Raw genomic sequence first — 19,052 nt, forward strand, 5'->3', positions numbered from 1 at the left:
CTCAGCCACCATCCATGTGATGACTGCAGACAATCACTGGCCTCAGTAGTGAAGCTTACATGTACACCACGTAACTGCTGTGGCCAGTGATTGGCTGCATCGGTCCCGTAAATGATGCACATCATCTATTCCACTTATGTTTTGCGGGATTTTGAGGTTTTGTAATATTTTGCCCTTGCACATTCCTAAAATCACGGTGTCATGAATATGTACGCCTACACAGCTCTGCTACATCTCTTTGGCTTTGTACTAGCAGGCTCCAGCCCTGATCCCCCCTTCACAGCTGCGTATGTAAGTCCACTTCTCCCTCTCCCCTGCTGTTCAGCTGTAATGTGTGAAACCAGTGTGCTAGCAGTCTCGCTGGTTACTTTTATGGCGCTGAACTGGTTGAAAGCAGCCTACAGCCTCATGGCCATCTCTTTATCTAGTACAGTGTTCATTTTAAGACCAAATATAATGGCATTGATTAAGTGGGGTAGGGGGAATCTTACATTTTTGGAATGTGCATCAGTAGAGCTACCCTCCCATGAGTTTTCAAAGCTCAGTGCCTAGCAGAACCTGAGAAATGCATTACTGCTTACTCAAGTCACATAGCCAAGTCATGTTTGGACTTAAATGAACGGCAATCTCATGCTTGGGAGAATGACTGTTTTGGCGCCCTTCTACGAGGTTCCCACCCTGAGTTATGGCCGATGTAACGTTTTTCATAACTTCCAGAAGGGAGTGCATGTCATAGCTTCGCCCAATCAGTGTGGTCATGAAGCACAGGGCATAACATTGACCAGCTGAGTTGAGAGGTGGTCTTTTGCCTAGGAAGCCTGCTACAGGAGGCTCAGCAACCAGCCTGATGCATTGGGATGTCACTTCCTTCGCCCCATGGCAGCCATGATATGCGTGAACTGTAAGTGCTTTTCATCCTTAATCCTTTTTATTTTGTAATCGTTCTGTACATACTATAATTGCCTCATCTTGTAATATCGTTTTTATACTCTTTGTAAACACTGCCTAATCTTTCTTGGAGTAAAAGATATAATATTTACTTGTGTTGTTCTCCTTGCTCTAAACGTACCCCTAGTCCTCCAACCTAAGCCATTGCTACTGATCAGGTCAGAAGCCAACCCACTATTAATCATAGTAATAGGAGCTGGTGGCAGCGAAGCGTTTTGAGCTTGTTGAGCAAAGCGGGCAGTGACGGAAAGGGTCTTATAAGTTGATTTCCTGCCTGTGACTGGGAATAGGTATAACGCCCTCACTGCAGCGTGCCCGATAGTCAGTACACGAGCAGGCAGCCTTTCTGGTGACTAATTATCCTAGGTGTAGTTCCCTGACTAACCTGAGGGTAAGGGGGGGGCAAAGAGCTGCAAGTTCCAAACCGGAACTGGGATATAAATAAATCCCTGATGAAGAACTGGGGGCAACCAAACACCTCCGATTCATGACACACGGACAAGCCTCTCAGTCAGATTTCGCACTTAACCCTGGAACATTAAGGACACTTACCCTCGGGCGCTGGTCTCTCTGCTGCCGCTGCCGGCGGGCCTCTCTGGCGCCCTCTTCCGACCAACAAAGGCTCAGGTGCTGGCTGCTGAGGTCTGACTGCTGCTGGCCGGGGGTCTTGGGGCTGCTGTGGTCCGAGTGCCGGCCAGGATTGAGGCTGCTGTGCTCTCACTGCTGGCCGGGGGCCTTGGGGCTGCGGTGGTCTGACTGCTGCCCAGGCGCCTTGGGGCTGCGGTGGTCTGACTGCTGCCCAGGCGCCTTGGGGCTGCGGTGGTCTGACTGCTGGCTGGGGTCCTTGGGGCTGCGGTGGTCTGACTGCTGGCTGGGGTCCTTGGGGCTGCGGTGGTCTGACTGCTGGCTGGGGTCCTTGGGGCTGCGGTGGTCTGACTGTTGGCTGGGGTCCTTGGGTCTGCTGTACCTGTAAATTCGAGAGTTATTCAATAATATAGTAAGGAAAAAAAAAATTGGACCCAGATTCCCATAATTCTGCTGCCTCTGCAGGATTAGAGAACAATGCAATGCATTGTGGGAAAAAAAGAAACCGCTTGAAGCGCCTCCATTATGAAAAAGCAGCAGGAATTACTAAAAGGGTTAATGAGTGGGGTACAAAACCTGTCCAGGTGGTCTTTGTGGGGCCTGCTCCTGCCCACGAGCTCGGCCGCGGGCCCGGGATCTGGCTCGTCCGCTCATCTTTTACTTCTGCAAAGGAAGCAGATTTCAATATATAAATGGAAAAAAAAAAAAAAATCTATCTATATATATATATATATATATATATATATATATACATACACACACACATATATTTTTCACCCTGAAAAACTGTGCATCTGTGACTGTGAAAAAAAGGTGCATCATCCTACTCATTACAAGACTGAGTGCCGGCTCACTGAGGGATTACAGGATAGCTGCCTATTGAAGGCTATGCGGAGATCAGCGAGAGGCCCGTCTTCTAGTAAGTGTTTAGTCTCACCCTAGTTGGACTCACAGCTATATTGCTCAGTATTGCTCTATAATTTACTCCATGCTGCTGCTTTCTAGTGTTTAATCTCACCTAATAGCTGGATTTCCAGGTATATGGCTCTGTACAATGACCTCCATCTTGCTGTCTAGTAACTGCTTCAACTCACCACAGAGCTGGATTTCCAGCTACACAGCTCTATTACATCTTTTAGGCTGAAGATCCTGTCTTGTAATTGTTTAATCTTACCCCAAATCTGGATTCACAGATACGAGGGGCGTTCATTAAAGATTTTCCCTGACCCACTTCTATTTATCACAGGACGATGACACTGCACATGTGTAATGATACAAGTCTCTGTAGATTTTGTGCCAATTTGCCACTCAGACCTGATAACGGTGTTGATGTTACAGGTGCTGGAGTGGTGTGAAGTTTGATAATGGACCCAGTGGATTCCGAGCCGTCATCAAGTTCCTTTATTGAAAGGCCGCACACCAAAGAGACGTTCGATGAGATGAAAGGTGATGATTCCCATCATATTACCTAGTCAAGAACTGCAATAAACACATGAAAACAGGATTGTTGAAAGGAAATTCAAAACTCGTGTAACATATTATCCCTTTTAAAAAGATTTTTAAATTTTTATTAATGATATATTAAAAATACCACTTCCCAGTGAAAACGAAAAAAAAAAAATTGATAATATACAGATCTACTGGGTGCACCTGCCCTCAACCAATGACACTACGCTCCCCTACTATCCCTACCTAACAGTGGAGGTTGGCACCCCGATAGATAATTTGGCGCCCCCACTCCGCGACGGCTGGTAACCTACTGGCCCTATTAAGGACCTAGCCGGCTAAAGGAGGGAAAACATGGAGCAATTGGCAGAAATGAAGAAAGCGTAGGAGAGCTAAACTGAGGTGCACACCAGTATTATAAACTTTCCTTATCAAAGCCCAGAATTTGGGACAATGACACTACCATGGACATATACTTAAAACATGTAAGACATTACACACATGAATAAATATTGTTTTTATCTTTAGATAAATATGTCAGTTCTATTGCACAGCCTAAACAAATAAACAGCTATGTGCATAGAGGGTAGAAAATCAGCAGGAAAGACATAAATGCCAAATGACCTGGTTCGGTCCAAATTTAAGCCTGTGCATAACAGCACTCCCCTGTCAGCATTGGGTTAAATCAGATCATGTCTCAACACTGTGGTACACCTGAGACCATTTTCCATTACCCGTATATACAAAAATAGCCAGGGGTAAGTATCTATGTTTACACACAATGCAGTGGACCAATAAATGATTTTAGAGGCAGCCAGTAACAAGGGGTATTGTCCCCCACACAAAAACACTTAGCTGTCCACGATACGCCCCAATGGGTGTAAACATAGATACTTACCCCTGGCTATTTTTGTATATACGGGTAATGGAAAATGGTCTCAGGTGTACCACAGTGTTGAGACATGATCTGATTTAACCCAATGCTGACAGGGGAGTGCTGTTATGCACAGGCTTAAATTTGGACCGAACCAGGTCATTTGGCATTTATGTCTTTCCTGCTGATTTTCTACCCTCTATGCACATAGCTGTTTATTTGTTTAGGCTGTGCAATAGAACTGACATATTTATCTAAAGATAAAAACAATATTTATTCATGTGTGTAATGTCTTACATGTTTTAAGTATATGTCCATGGTAGTGTCATTGTCCCAAATTCTGGGCTTTGATAAAGAAAGTTTATAATACTGGTGTGCACCTCAGTTTAGCTCTCCTACGCTTTCTTCATTTCTGCCAATTGCTCCATGTTTTCCCTCCTTTAGCCGGCTAGGTCCTTAATAGGGCCAGTAGGTTATCAGCCGTCGCGGAGTGGGGGCGCCAAATTATCTATCAGGGTGCCAACCTCCACTGTTAGGTAGGGATAGTAGGGGAGCGTAGTGTCATTGGTTGAGGGCAGGTGCACCCAGTAGATCTGTATATTATCAATTTTTTTTTTTTTCGTTTTCACTGGGAAGTGGTATTTTTAATATATCATTAATAAAAATTTAAAAATCTTTTTAAAAGGGATAATATGTTACACGTAGTCAAGAACTGGCATCGTCAATTCAGATGTGGTCGGGCTTCGGTGCAAACAGCTCCAATTCCAGGGCGACCCCACTTTGCTATTGATGAACACATCATCCAGCAAGTGGAGGGCGCCCTTTTGGAAAATCGCCGCATAACCATTCGCCACCTAGCCCAAAATGTCAAGATTAGTGTGGTGTCCATGGAAAAAATCATCCAAGACCATCTTCACATACATAAGGTATCTGCTCGCTGGGTTCCCCGGCTGTTCACACCTTTCCAGAAGCAGGAACGAGTCTAACGCTCTCAGGCTTTATTGACAATGTGCCGTGGAGGCCAGGAGGATTTTATCAACAGATTGATTACACAGGATGAAAGCTGGATCCATCACTAGGATCCTGAGACTAAAGTCCAGTAGATGTAATGGAAGCATCATGACTCACCTCCAAAGAAGGCACGTGCCCAACCCTTGGCAGGCAAGGTCATGCTCACAGTATTTGGGACCAGCACAGAGTAGTATTGATGGATTCTCTAGCAAAGGGTACCATGATCACTGGGGAATACTGTGCTTCACTGCTGCGGAAATTGCAGGAGGCCATCAAAACCAAGAGCCGTGGAATGCTCACCGAAGATGTCAGCTTTTTGCAAGACAATGCACCAGTTCACAACACGCGATCCTGTGGCCTAAAATTCTACGACATCCCTTTATTCACCAGACTTCCACCTCTTTCCAACAATTAAGTTATCCAGATAATGAGACTCTGATTTCCGAAGTCACAACGTGTCTTTTGGAGCAACCTGTTGACTTTTACAAGCGAGGTGTGCACAGTTGCTTAACCCCTTAACGACCGTCTATACGCCTTTTGAACAGCGCTGAGAAATAAGGTTATAGCGCTTCCCAGTTTTGGAAAATCTCTAGGGTCTCTGCTACCGGGGGTAGCTGATACTCCGGAGAACATGATTAGGGTCGGTTTATTCTCCGATTAATGGCAAAAAAAAAAAGGCAGATTTTCCATTTATTTCTCTCTCCTCTATGATCTAACACATCAGAGGAGAGAGAAATGGGATCCGCCCCTGGTACCTCGGGCTCCGGCACCCGCCCCTCATCATCTTCTTCCAGGAAAAAAGATTTCTCCTATTGTTTCATTTTGATCACTGTGATAGACCCCATCACATGATCAAAACAGGGATTTTTGTGTACTCACCGTAAAATCCTTTTTTCCGAGCCACTCATTGGGCGACACAGGACCGTGGGTGTTATGCTGCTACCACTAGGAGGCTGACACTAAGTGAATACAAAAAAAGCTAGCTCCTCCTCTACAATATACACCACCCACTGGCTCCAGCCCAAACCAGTTTAGTGACCAAGCAGTAGGATTATTATCATCAAGAATAGGTACATCATGTTAAATCAGAAAAACAATAGCAGCCTTCAGTCCAACACCGTGGGTGCTGTGTCCCCCAATGAGTGGCTCGGAGAAAAGGTTTTTTACGAGGAGTACATAAAAATCCCCGTTTCTCCTTCGCCACATTGGAGGACACAGGGCCGTCGGAAGTTCCAAAGCAGTCCCTGGGTGGGAAATAACAGAGTAAACTCCCAGCATCTATGGACATCATAATGCTTTGAGAAAGTGTGCAGGCTAGACCAGGTCGCCACTTTACAAACCTGCTCCGCAGACTCTTGATGCCGAATGGCCCATGAAGCACCTACCGACCGAGTGGAGTGTGCCTTGATCCCCGCATTAAGCTTCTCGAATAGCCGACCGAATCCATGTGGCTATTCCTGACTTAGAAGCGGTCGATCCCTTCCGGTGCCCCTTCGAGAGCACGAACAGGGCGTCCGTCTGGCAAAAAGGCACCGTCTTAGACACGTACCTTCTGAGAGCCCTCACAAGATCCGAAGAGTGGAAAGCTTTCTCCACACGATGCACCGGTGCTGGGCAAAACGAGGGTAGGACAATATCCTTGATAAGGTGAAACAGCTACACCACTTTTGGAAGGAAGGGCAGGGACAACCTGAGGACTACCTTGTGTCTGAAGTCAGAAAAGGCGCTTGGCAGGAGAGAGCAACTAGCTCCGAGATCCTTCTGATTGATGTTACCGTGACTAGGAAGGCGACCTTCCATGAGAGGTAGGAGAGACAACCTGTAACGGTTCGAAGGGAGATTCCTATAGGACACCTAGGACCAAGTTAAGGTCCCAGGCGTCTAAGGGCGCTATGTAGAGGTACCACACAAGAGACTCCCAGAAAGAAAGTTCTCACCTGCGGTTTGGAAGAGACTTTATTCTGAAACAATAAGGACAAGGCAGACCCACCCTTTGAGGGAGCTCGGCGCTAGGCCCGAGTACAGACCGGACTGAAGGAATTCAAAAAAGGCTTTCCAGGTCCGATGATAGATGCGTACTAACACCAGCTTCTGATGCGTACTGACACCGGCTTCAGAGCATTAATCATGGTGGAAACTACCTCATGGGAGAAACCAGCTACGGTTAGGACCCAGGAGTCAACGGCCAAGCCCACAAACTCAGGGCCCTGAGTTCTGGTGTCAAACGGGCCCTGGAAAGGCAGGTCTGGTCGATCTGGTGATTGCAAAGGGATGTCTGACAAGCTGCACTAATTCTGCGTACCACGCTCGGCGTGGCCAGTCAGGAGCAACTGGGATCACCGGTACTCCCTCTGCTTTGATCTTCCTGAAGGCCTTCGGAATCAAAAGCAATGGGGGAAAACATGTAGGGAAGACTAAACTGACTCCACGGAAGGACGAGCGCGTCCACCCGATGGCTCTCAGGTCCCGTAATCGAGCTACAAACTCAAGCATCTTGGCATTCAGATCCACGTCTGGTGTCCTCTAGTGAAGATAGGTCTGCTGGAAAATTTCCGGATTAAGAGACCACTCTCCCGAGGGCAGGCCTTGACAGCTGAGGAAGTCCGCAGCCCAGTTTTCCATGCTCAGGAGTTAACAGCCGAGATAACGGAGTGGTTTCTATTGGCCTAGTGAAGGATGTGTTCCACCTCGCGCTTTGCTGCAGATGACCCCTCTGTAAGCCATGGCCATGGCATTGTCTGATTGAATTCGGATGGGACAGCCTGTCAGGAGACGATGGAACCGCCGCAGGAACAGCCAGATCGCTCGGATCTCCAGCACATACAGTAGATGGGAAGAGAACACTCCTCTGAGGAGACCATTTACCCTGGGCAGTATGTTGACGAGGGAGAAGAGGCTCCTGTCACATGCGTCCAAAGCGCATGTTGTCCCTCATGCCAAGGCGGATGGAACGAACAGATGGTTGACAAAGTGCTCAGGCCACTTGCTGAAGGGCTAGCAAGACGACCAGGCCCTGAGAATGTAGACTGGACATGACTGCCGCCATGACCTTTGAGCATACCCTGGGGGCGGTAGCAAGGCCGAAGGGCAAGGCTAAACTGAAAATGTTCTTCGCGGATGGCGAAGTGCAGGAACCCTTGGAGAGAGGGAGACTCCATCCTCAAATGCCGTACTCTGACAGAATTGTTCAGAAGCTTTAGGTCCAGGATGGCCCTGGCTGTACCATCCTCTTTTGGGACCACAAATAGATTCGACTAGAAACCCTTGAACTTCTCATTTCCCGGAACCGGGGTAATGACCCAGTCTTGCGGAGTGACTCAAAATGGGAAATGCTGGTCGTGAATGGCGAAGCGCAGGAATCTCTAGTGGCGGATGAAAGATCGGGATATGTAGGTAAGCATCTTGGATGTCGATGGATGCCAAAAAAACATTCCCTCTTCCATAGAAGCGAAGACTGAATGCAGAGATTCCATGCGAAAATGACAAACCTTGACAAACTTGTTTAGAAGTTTGAGGTCTTGTAAAATACGGACAGCCAGGCCTGACTGAATAGAAGTAGGCGGCCGCCCACCCTGCCGGTGTCGACCAGACGATGCCAGGAGTCAGCGGCGGAAAATCTCTGAGACCTAGATCCCTTAGATCTCAACTGTTTAGGGCAAGACCAGTGTCGACTAGGTCTGTAGGAGACTTGAGAACCTATGTCCCTGTGTGGGGGAGTGCCCTGACCCGGGGAAGGTAGCGACGGTGGACCAGCCCGGGTTGGAGCAAAGGGATCGGAAACGAAATTGTTGATGTCTCCGAAAAAGACACCTAAGCCTCTGCTGGGGAAGAAATTTACTCTTTCCTCCCGTGGCATCAGAAATAAGCTGATCCATGTTCTTACCAAATAGGCGACCACTCTGGAAAGGCAGAGATATCAAGGACTTTTTTTTTTTATGCAGAGTCCACTTTCCACTCTCTGAGCATAATGCTCTGCTGATCGTGACTGCGTTCGCTGCCAATAGAGCAGAACAGCCAGCTGCAACCAAAATGCGTGTACCAGGTAATGTCCAGGCCACAAAATTTGACTGCTTCAGAGGAGATAATTACCGCTCTGAATGGATTTGGCCAGGGTATCTGCCCAGAAGACTATCGCCTTAGAAACCCATTCTGCAGCGACTGAAGGGCAGAGGGCCGAGCCTGAGGCCTCAAAAAACAGAGCGAGCCTGGTGTTCCATCTGATGGTCTGTGGGATTTTTAAAGGATGACCCATCCGTTACGGATAAAAGGGTCTTGGATGCCAGGCGAGAAACTGGAGGGTCTACAACAGGGGATTCAGCTCAATCCTTCCCCGGCACAGCCGAAAAAGGATATTTCGCTTCGAGAGACTTTTGTCCTGTGAAGCGTTTGTCCGGTCGCTCCCTGTAACGATTGCGTATGGCCGTAAACTCAGGGTGGACTGCAAAAGTCTTATGGGGGTGTTTAGTCCTCTTAAAGGATGCAGCTTGATCCGGAACGGAATCAGATTTCTCTTCAATGTGTCAGATTGACCTCCTCCATCAGCGAATCCACCATTTTTATGGAACGCTTCACGAATTTGCGTGTCAACCTTGCGCAGGGGCCATGATAATCTTCTCTGTATCGTTCCAATTTTAGTATATGTGCTGCCTATGCGAGCACCTGGAAGTCTTGTGAATCCAAGTCCAAGGGGCCGCCCGATTCGTACTCAGAATCGCGGTAGTTACTGACCCCTGGGGAGGGAGAGCGAGAAGCGTAACTCGCCAACAAGAATGCACGTGAACGCTCTGGGGACGTGCTGCTGATCCTTTTCCTAGACACCGGTAGGTTTCTAGAGGGCTGACACCTACTGATCGACTGCTCCCATAGGGAGAGGATCCATTTATGTCAGACCTGCGCATACTCCGACCCCTGGAGGGATCGTGGAGGGACTCAATCACTTTGGCCAGAGAAGCCATGGATTGTGACAGTGTCGTAGCCCACTCAGGGGGGCTCGGTACACTGGGCTTGGTGGTGGCGGAGGCTCCTGAGGTAATTTGGGGGGTCACAGGCCTTGCAGAAGTCTGAGCCTAAGGAAACACAGACTGGCAAGGAGGTACATGAAGTGAAGGGCTGCAATAGCCTAGTGAGCCTGTATAGATGCTTTAGGTCGGGACATTGTACCCTTCTGTGTGTCCCCTGTAGGACACTTCTGCAGTGAGAGGGTTACAGCAGGAGGAGGAGGGTGGTCCAGAGAAGCCCCCTCACCCAGACCCTGTGTCCCCACTGTAGCTGTGAGCCTCCCCAGACAGTGCCGACGCCTGCGGGAGCTGCTCCCGACAAATTACCTCAGAGACCAGACAAATTACCTCAGAGACCAGACAAATTACCTCAGAGACCAGACAAATTACCTCAGAGACCAACTGCCAGTGTGTGCCCAGAGGGGCCGCGGGAGAAGGGAAGATGGCCGCCGAGATTACAAGAGGCGCTTCTCGTCCTGTACGAGAAGCGCCAGAAAGGTGGGCGGTGCCGCTGGGACACGTCACAGCGGGGGCGGAGTTACAGAATGCGGCCTAGCAGAGAACCGAAGCTGGGGACTAAATTTATCGGCGCCGGTACCAGAAGGGCCAGGCAGCGCCACCACCATCAGGAAAAGCCCCCTCTATCCAGCGCCGCCCCAGACCGCCTGCCCAGAGCCCTCCAGCCCCGGAACTTACCCGGAGAAGCTGCCGGGGGGCAGGTGCCAGCGATATGCGGCGGGTACGTGTCCTCCTGATGCCGCTGCTGCTCTTGGACGTGCACGGATAAAGGGATCAGCCTCGGTCCACCACCCCTTTAACCCCTTCCCGACCTGTGACACAGCGTAGGCGTCATGAAAGTCAATCCGCCCTGTGACGCCTGTGCTGTGTCACAGAATGATCGCGTCCCTGCAGGCCGGGGAAAGGGTTAACGACAGGGGGAGGGGGAGGGGTGCTACAGGCCCCCCCCCCCCTTCGTGGCTACGATCGCTCTGATTGGCTGTTGAAAGTGCAACAGCCAATCAGCAATCTGTAATATTTCACCTATGAAAATTGGTGAAATATTACAATCCAGCCATGGCCGATACTGCAATAGCTGGAGACCCCGATCTGCCCCCCACCGACTGACGGCGGCGATCTGCAGCCGCCGTCAGTGTTCCCTACCCCTCCGTCCTGTCCTCAGCACTTAGGGTTGCACTTAGGGCTAGGGTTGCACTTAGGGCTAGGGTTACAATTAGGGTTAGAATTAGGGCTAGGGTTGGAATTAGGGCTAGGGTTGCACTTAGGGCTAGAATTAGGGCTAGGGTTGGAATTAGGGCTAGAATTAGGGCTAGGGTTGGAATTAGGGTTAGGTTTGCACTTAGGGCTAGGGTTGCACTTAGGGTTAGGGTTGCACTTAGGGCTAGGGTTACAATTAGGGTTAGAATTAGGGCTAGGGTTGGAATTAGGGCTAGGGTTGCACTTAGGGCTAGAATTAGGGCTAGGGTTGGAATTAGGGTTAGGTTTGCACTTAGGGCTAGGGTTGCACTTAGGGTTAGGGTTGCACTTAGGGCTAGGGTTACAATTAGGGTTAGAATTAGGGCTAGGGTTGGAATTAGGGTTAGAATTAGGCTATGTGCACACGGTGCGGATTTGGCTGCGGATTCGTATCAGTTTTCCATCAGGTTTACAGTACCACGTAAACCTATGGAAAACCAAATCCGCTGTGCCCATGGTGCGGAAAATACAGCGCAGAAACACTGCGTTGTATTTTCCACAGCATGTCAATTCTTTGTGCGGATTCCGCAGCGTTTTACACCTGCTCCATAATAGGAATCCGCAGGTGAAATCCGCACAAAAAACACTGGAAATCCGCGGTAAATCCGCAGGTAAAACGCAGTGCCTTTTACCTGCCGATTTTTCAAAAACGGTGCGAAAAATCCGCACACAAATCCGCAACGTGGGCACATAGCCTTAGGGTTGGAGTAAGGGTTAAGACTAGGGTTAGGGGTGTGTTGGGGTTAGGGTTGTGGTTAGGGGCGTGTTGGGGTTAGTGTTTGAGTTAGAATTGAGGGGTTTCCACTGTATAGGCACATCAGGGGGTCTCCAAATGCGACATGGCGCCACCATTAATTCCAGCCAATCTTGCATTGAAAAAGTCAAATGGTGCTCTCTCCCTTCCGAGCCCCGACATGTGCCCAAACAGTGGTTCCCCCCACATATAGGGTATCAGCGTACTCAGGAGAAACTGGACAACAACTCTTGGGGTCAAATTTCTCCTGTTACCCTTGGGAAAATAAAAAAATGCTGGCTAAATAATCATTTTTGAGAAAATAAAAATTATTTTTTATTTTCCTGGCTCTGCGTTATAAACTTCTGTGAAGCACTTGGGGGTTTAAAGTGCTCACTATGCATCTAGATTAGTTCCTTGGGAGGTCTAGTTTCCAAAATGGGGTCACTTGTGCGGGAGCTCCAATGTTTAGGCACACAGGGGCTCTCCAAACGCGACATGGTGTCCGCTAACGATTGGAGCTAATTTTACATTCAAAAAGTCAAATGGTGCTCCTTCCCTTCCGAGCCCTGCCGTGCGCCCAAACAGTGGTTTACCCCCACATGTGAGGTATCAGCGTACTCAGGAGAAATTGTACAATAACTGTCGTGGTCCAGTTTCTCCTTTTACCCTTGGGAAAATAAAAAAAATTGTTGCTAAAAGATCATTTTTGTGACTAAAAAGTTAAATGTTCATTTTTTCCTTCCATGTTGCTTCTGCTGCTGTGAGACACCTGAAGGGTTAATAAACGTCTTGAATGTGGTTTTAAGCATCTTGAGGGGTGCAGTTTTTAGAATGGTGTCACTTTACCACTCTGGCGGTGAAAATTGCGCGGTAGCCCACGCCAATTTTTTTCCGCCATTTAACCCTTTATTTTACAAGCTACAGCACCCAAATTTTGCACATACACACTAGTAACATTAGTAGTGTGGAATATGCAAAAAAAAGACATGAGATGGTTTACTGTATGTAATCATGTCTCATATCCTGTCGGGTTTGGGAAGGAGAAATGAAAAGCTGGCAATTGAATTACGGGCTTTCCTCTAAGGGTGCGTGTCCACGATCAGGATGGCCGGCGGTATCGTCGGAGCAGCAAACCCGCTCGGCGCTAAGCCCCACCCCCTTCTGGGACGCGATGATGCCGGATGTGTTCATTGCACACATCCGGGATCATCGCACCCCTCGCATAGCGCCCTGTGTTATTCCTTGCGGTGGCGCAGCGTCGCCGCAAGGAACACGGACATGCTGCGATCTTAAAAGACGCGCAGCATGTCTGGAGTCGCAGGGCCGCCGTGTGCGTGTTTTCACGCATAGTGGACACGGGATTTTAAAAAATCCCCTCCACTATACTGGAACATCTGGACGCTGCGTGTTTGACGCTGCGGCCCCACGCAGCATCAAACACGCAGCGTTTCCTGAACGTGGACACGCACCCTAACACCGCTGCGTATTTCTCACAGGTCACACTGCTGGTCCGTGTGGAATCCGTATTTTTCTCGCCCCCATAGACTTTCATTGGCGCAATACGGTGACAAACGCAGCATGCTGGGATTTTTTATGCCTGTAACATACCGTATATTACGGATGCGTAATATACGGCAGATAGGAGCTGGGCCATAGAGATTCATTGGGCCGTGTGCAATGCGTATTTTACGGACGTAGTTTATGCTCATACGTCCGTAAAACTCGCTAGTGTGAGGCCGGCCATAGTCAGTAGCACAGAGCGGTATAACTCAGCACTTATTTACTTACTCCTGTGACCATTTCATTGTACTCCAGCGCGTGCGCACTATGCACAGCGTGCACGCTGTCAGGCAGCCCTGAGCGGATGACGTATGTCCGCTCTGAGACGCCGGCGCATGCGCAGTAGGACGCACGCCGGGCTCGGCGTGTACAATGAGGATTGCACATACTCCATGGGGGAATCTGGCTCAGGCACAGCTGTTCATGGTAATGTAAACTGATTATTTCCTATTTAAACATTAGGCTGGCAATGCGGTTACTACCCCGGACGAAGCCACAAGTCTGGCGACACGCGTTGGGTCTCCGCAGCCCGCACTTTCACTTATTAGGGTCCTCATGCTCACATGATTCTGCCCATGGCTGGCCACGGAAGGGTTATTATTTAAGGCAGGTTTGCCGCTTATGCACCTCATTCTCTCCAGTCGCCAGGTTCACTGTTGGGTGTGTAGTGGACAGTATTACATGTCCTTCTTGGTGGCAGTACTGGCCCTATCTGCTTAGGAGTTACATCTGGATGTTCCTTTTATAGTGTATTTTTCGTCATTTAACCCTCCGTTATTTCCTCCTGGCTTCATCTTAGCTGATGTGTGCTGTTATGTCACTTGGCATCTGCTTATTGGTTTGTCATGTGCGCAGGCACTCGGGCGAGCCGCACTCATGTTACAGACTTGATGGTCATGCTGTCTATATAGCTATTGTCATCGGTGGGCATGTTCACTTTGTACCCCTCAGTTATGTGCGGGCTTTTCTGCCTTATTAGGGGCCGTTGTGTGTACGGGGTTTCTTTGTATCTCCCCTTTTTTTATATGGTTTTAATGTGTGTGCTTTGCCTTCTGTGTATTTTGTGAAATAAAGCTGTGTTCTATCATGCTATTCTTATTTATGTGGTGATTCCCGGTTATGAGGCCTACCTTTTATCTCTTTACATTATTACAGGGACGAAACACGGCGCCACAGAGACGAAACACGGCGCCACAGAGACGAAACACGGCGCCACAGAGACGAAACACGGCGCCACAGAGACGAAACACGGCGCCACAGAGACGAAACACGGCGCCACAGAGACGAAACATGGCGCAAAGAAGAAACACGGCGCCACAGAGACGAAACACAGCGCCACAGAGACGAAACACGGCGCCACAGAGACGAAACACGGCGCCACAGAGACGAAACACGGCGCCACAGAGACGAAACACGGCGCCACAGAGACGAAACACGGCGCCACAGAGACGAAACACGGCGCCACAGAGACGAAACATGGCGCAAAGAAGAAACACGGCGCCACAGAGACGAAACACAGCGCCACAGAGACGAAACACGGCGCCACAGAGACGAAACACGGCGCCACAGAGATGAAACACAGGAAAAACCAGATGAAACAACACCGGCAGGGTCACTAAACGGTTAACAGTGCGGAGGAAGAGTCCGGTCTAGACGGTTACCAGCACCGGCAGCCGCCAGCACCACGTGACACCAAACGGAGCTCAGCCTGACATAAACACTTTACAGGCACTAAATACTGAACAGTAGTACTATGAGATCCTGAGACTTGTAGTTCTACAGCGCTGCCGACATAGACCACGAGGGATAACCACAGACGCCACCATGAGCTCCTCAGCGTCCACAAACCACACAAACTACTGTGTGCGCATGCGCCAACCGCTCCGCAGAGTCCGCGCCGAACCACCGTGACGCAACACTAAATTGGCTTTTCGCTTAACGCACATGCGCTGAACGTGACGGAGGCTGCAGAGCGGCCATGTTTGAGTCGGGACATTTGGGACTGAAAATGTCATCGCAATAAAATATATCGATCTTCTCTCCAAATATCTAATCATGGGACCGATTCACAGAAGGGAAAGAACGTTCATTTTGTTACTTTTACAGGTTATCTGCCCATAAACAACATGGACACTGAGCAGTGAGGCGCTGGCAGATTCTAGTCTGCGGAGGACACTGTTATGGGGGATCTGTGGAGGACACTGTTATGGGGGATCTGTGGAGGACACTGTTATGGGGGATCTGTGGAGGACACTGTTATGGGGGTCTGTGGAGGACACTGTTATGGGGGTCTGTGGAGGACACTGTTATGGGGGATCTGCGGAGGACGCTGTTATGGGGGTCTGCAGAGGACGCACTGTTATGGGGGTCTGTGGACGACGCACTGTTATGGGGGATCTGCGGAGGACGCACTGTTATGGGGGATCTGTGGAGGACACTGTTATGGAGGTCTGCGGAGTATGCACTGTTATGGGGGATCTGCGGAGGACGCTGTTATGGGGGGTCTGCGGAGGACACTGTTATGGGGGATCTGCGGAGGACACTGTTATGGGGGATCTGCGGAGGACGCACTGTTATGGGGGATCTGTGGAGGACACTGTTATGGGGGATCTGTGGAGGACATTGTTATGGGGGTCTGTGGAGGACACTGTTATGGGGGATCTGCGGAGGACGCTGTTATGGGGGTCTGCAGAGGACGCACTGTTATGGGGGTCTGTGGATGACGCACTGTTATGGGGGGTCTGCGGAGGACACTTATGGGGGATCTGCGGAGGACGCACTGTTATGGGGGGTCTGCGGAGGACACTTATGGGGGATCTGCGGAGGACGCACTGTTATGGGGGATCTGTGGAGGACACTGTTATGGAGGTCTGCGGAGTATGCACTGTTATAGGGGATCTGCGGAGGACACTGTTATGGGGGGTCTGCAGAGGACACTGTTATGGGGGATCTGCGGAGGACGCTGTTATGGGGGTCTGTGGAGGGCGCACTGTCATGGGGGGTCTGTGGAGGACACTGTTATGGGGGGTCTGCGGAGGACGCACTGTTATGGGGGGGATCTGTGGAGGACACTCTTATGGGGGGTCTGCGGAGGACACTGTTATGGGGGTCTGTGGAGGACGCACTGTTATGGGGGTCTGTGGAGGACACTGTTATGGGGGGTCTGCGGAGGACACTGTTATGGGGGTCTGTGGAGGATGCACTGTTATGGGGATCTGTGGAGGATGCACTGTTATGGGGGGTCTGTGGGTTATGCACTGTTATGAGGGTCTGTGGAGGACGCACTGTTATGGGGGGTTTGTGGGTGAAGCTATTATGGGGGTCCGTACATTATCAGGCCGCAGTGATTGTTCTCTGTTGTCCTCAGATATCGGGATATTTGAGCTGCAGGAGGTGACGAGAGTCGTGGATTGGTCGGGGGACACCGGTGGGTACATCCTGTCACCTCCTGTACCGGGGGTCTCGCCTGTTACCTGTGGGCTGTGTACAGCTCTGGAAAAAATTAAGAGACCACCACATCAAATCCCTGTCACCTGTCATGGCCGCCCAATCTCCAGACCTGAACCCCACTGAAAACCTCTGGAATGTAATCAGGAGGATGACGGATGGTCACAGCCATCAAACACAGAAGAACGGCTGACATTATTCTACCAGGAGCAGAGTGATAGACTGGAGGAAAGCTGCCGAGACGCAGGAAAGCTGAGATTACAAATCATGGTTATTCCACCAAATATTGATTTCTGATCTCTTCCGGAGGTAAAACATTAGTATTGTTGTTTCTAAATGATTAGGAACTTGTTTTCTTTGCATTATTTGAGGTCTGAAATCACTGGGGTTTTACATTTTGACCATTTCTCCTTTTCAGGAAGAAAATACAAAATTTATTGCTGGGAATTTCGGAGACATGTTGTCAGAAGTTTATAGAATAAAAGAACAATTTACATTTTACTGAAAAATATAAAGAGAACAATCAGACAAACTGAACATTGTGCAGTGGTCTCTTAATTTTTGCCAGAGCTGTATATACATGACTGGTAAACCACAACTCCCATGCTGCTAGCACAACACTGCCCCTGGGCCTGCTGAGACTTGTAGTGCCTTGTCTACCGCAGTCAGTAGCTCCGTCCTGTTCTGTAGATTTCCGTCCGCCTTGGTTGCAGTTCGGAGGCCCCTTTATGCCGCACAGTGCGGGGTCCGCCGGTCTCTGCCTTACTGATGCTCTGTCCTGCAGGTCTCTGTATCGCGGGGTCCTCGGGGGGCCGGAGACACGAGATCCTGCAGCTGCTCTTCCCGCAGAAGCTCCTGGAGCAGCAGGACCAGGTAACGGGCGGCGGCTGCAGCGGCTCCGGGGGCTTCAGGGGTTTCGGTCTTGGCTCTTTCTTTTTTATCTTTCTACTCTTTATAAAAGGAAACTTACTGGGGTCTTCCGGACCCCTGATCACTGGTTGGTCCATGCCGGAATCTGTGACCCCAGTTTTTTATTTTGGCGCTAAGGACGCAGCTGAGACCACAAGTGAGCGCAGTAGACTTTGACTTCAGCCGCTCCTCCGGACCCCGATTTTGGGCCAGGGAACAATAGGTGGGGGTCCGATCAGTGACGCCTGCGCTGTGTAACTAGCAGGACCCTGGAGCGGCGCTTGTTAGGACACCACCTGCCCACCCACCACGTGATCGCGGGGTCCGATGGTTTGCCATCATGGACGGAGCCGAATAAATGCCGCCATACTAGTGATCCCCCCTATAGGAGAAGTGATCAGAGGGGACGAAAACACAGGAAAAAGTTATAGAGAAAAAGATCGGAAAAATATTAACCAAAAACAAAACCGAAGATCCTAAAGCAAAAATAAAGAAATAAAAAACGGTATCAAAATCTGGATCCATCCGTGTGTAATGATCTAATCTCGAGGTGACCGTCATAAAAATTGTCGTTTTTCGGTCCCGGAAAAGAAAAAGTGAAAAAATAAATAACTAAAAATCGTTTCTTTTTCCTGACTGTAGATGATGGTCTCTGCACTGAGCTGGACAATCCGGTCATTTCTCCGCACATTGATGGCTGTAAAAACAGAACGCAAACGTCAATGGCGGAATCACATTGTTATTTGCCCAAATGTGACATTTTTTTTTCGTTTTTCAGGATATTCTACTGTAACGTGAATGGGAGCAGTCACAAAAGTACCGCTCCTCCCCAAAAATAAACTGCTATACAGCGATGGGGACAGAACAATAGAAGTGTCAGGGCTCGTGGGGAAAAAAGGTGAAGAAAAACTAAAAATTGGCTGTGACGGAAAATGGGTTCCATCTGTTCCTAAGACTGAGTCTGCATTCTCAATTATCACCACCAGGTGGCGGTGTTACTCTCTTACGTGTTTTCATTCATTTTAATACTACTAGCACTGACCAGCCCAAGTTACAGCAGTAGATAGTGTCGTACCCAGCTCTCCCAGTATCCTGCATGGGCTCCTCACATCCTGGTGATTACTGTATAGGAAAAATCAGTACTGTGAGATTCGTGGTCCATGTACGTGGGTCATCCGTTTGTCCGTGATTCACATCCGTGTGTCGTCTATGTGACACGTACCGTCACATGGGAAATTCAGTACAGTTCTTGCTTATCCCAGGCGCCGGCTGCTGACGGCAGCTC

The 19,052-nt window shown here is 49.4% G+C and overlaps 1 non-coding gene and 1 pseudogene across 2 annotated transcripts in view; both read right to left on the bottom strand.

Annotated features, from left to right (window-relative positions):
• Window positions 1-10,788, bottom strand: part of LOC143817420 (piwi-like protein 1) — a 113,004-nt pseudogene extending 102,216 nt beyond the window's left edge. The window contains exons 1-3 of the transcript XR_013224145.1: window positions 10,558-10,788; window positions 2,110-2,196; window positions 1,501-1,915 (exon numbers count right to left, since the gene is read on the bottom strand). The product of XR_013224145.1 is annotated as a piwi-like protein 1 (transcript). The remainder of the gene's footprint in view (window positions 1-1,500; window positions 1,916-2,109; window positions 2,197-10,557) is intronic.
• Window positions 9,417-9,523, bottom strand: LOC143764017 (U6 spliceosomal RNA). The gene has a single exon (XR_013213005.1). It is a non-coding gene; the product is annotated as a U6 spliceosomal RNA (small nuclear RNA).
• Window positions 10,789-19,052: the final 8,264 nt, after the last annotated feature.

Source organism: Ranitomeya variabilis, chromosome 3 (genome assembly GCF_051348905.1).
Source record: "Ranitomeya variabilis isolate aRanVar5 chromosome 3, aRanVar5.hap1, whole genome shotgun sequence".
Lineage (NCBI taxonomy): Eukaryota > Metazoa > Chordata > Amphibia > Anura > Dendrobatidae > Ranitomeya > Ranitomeya variabilis.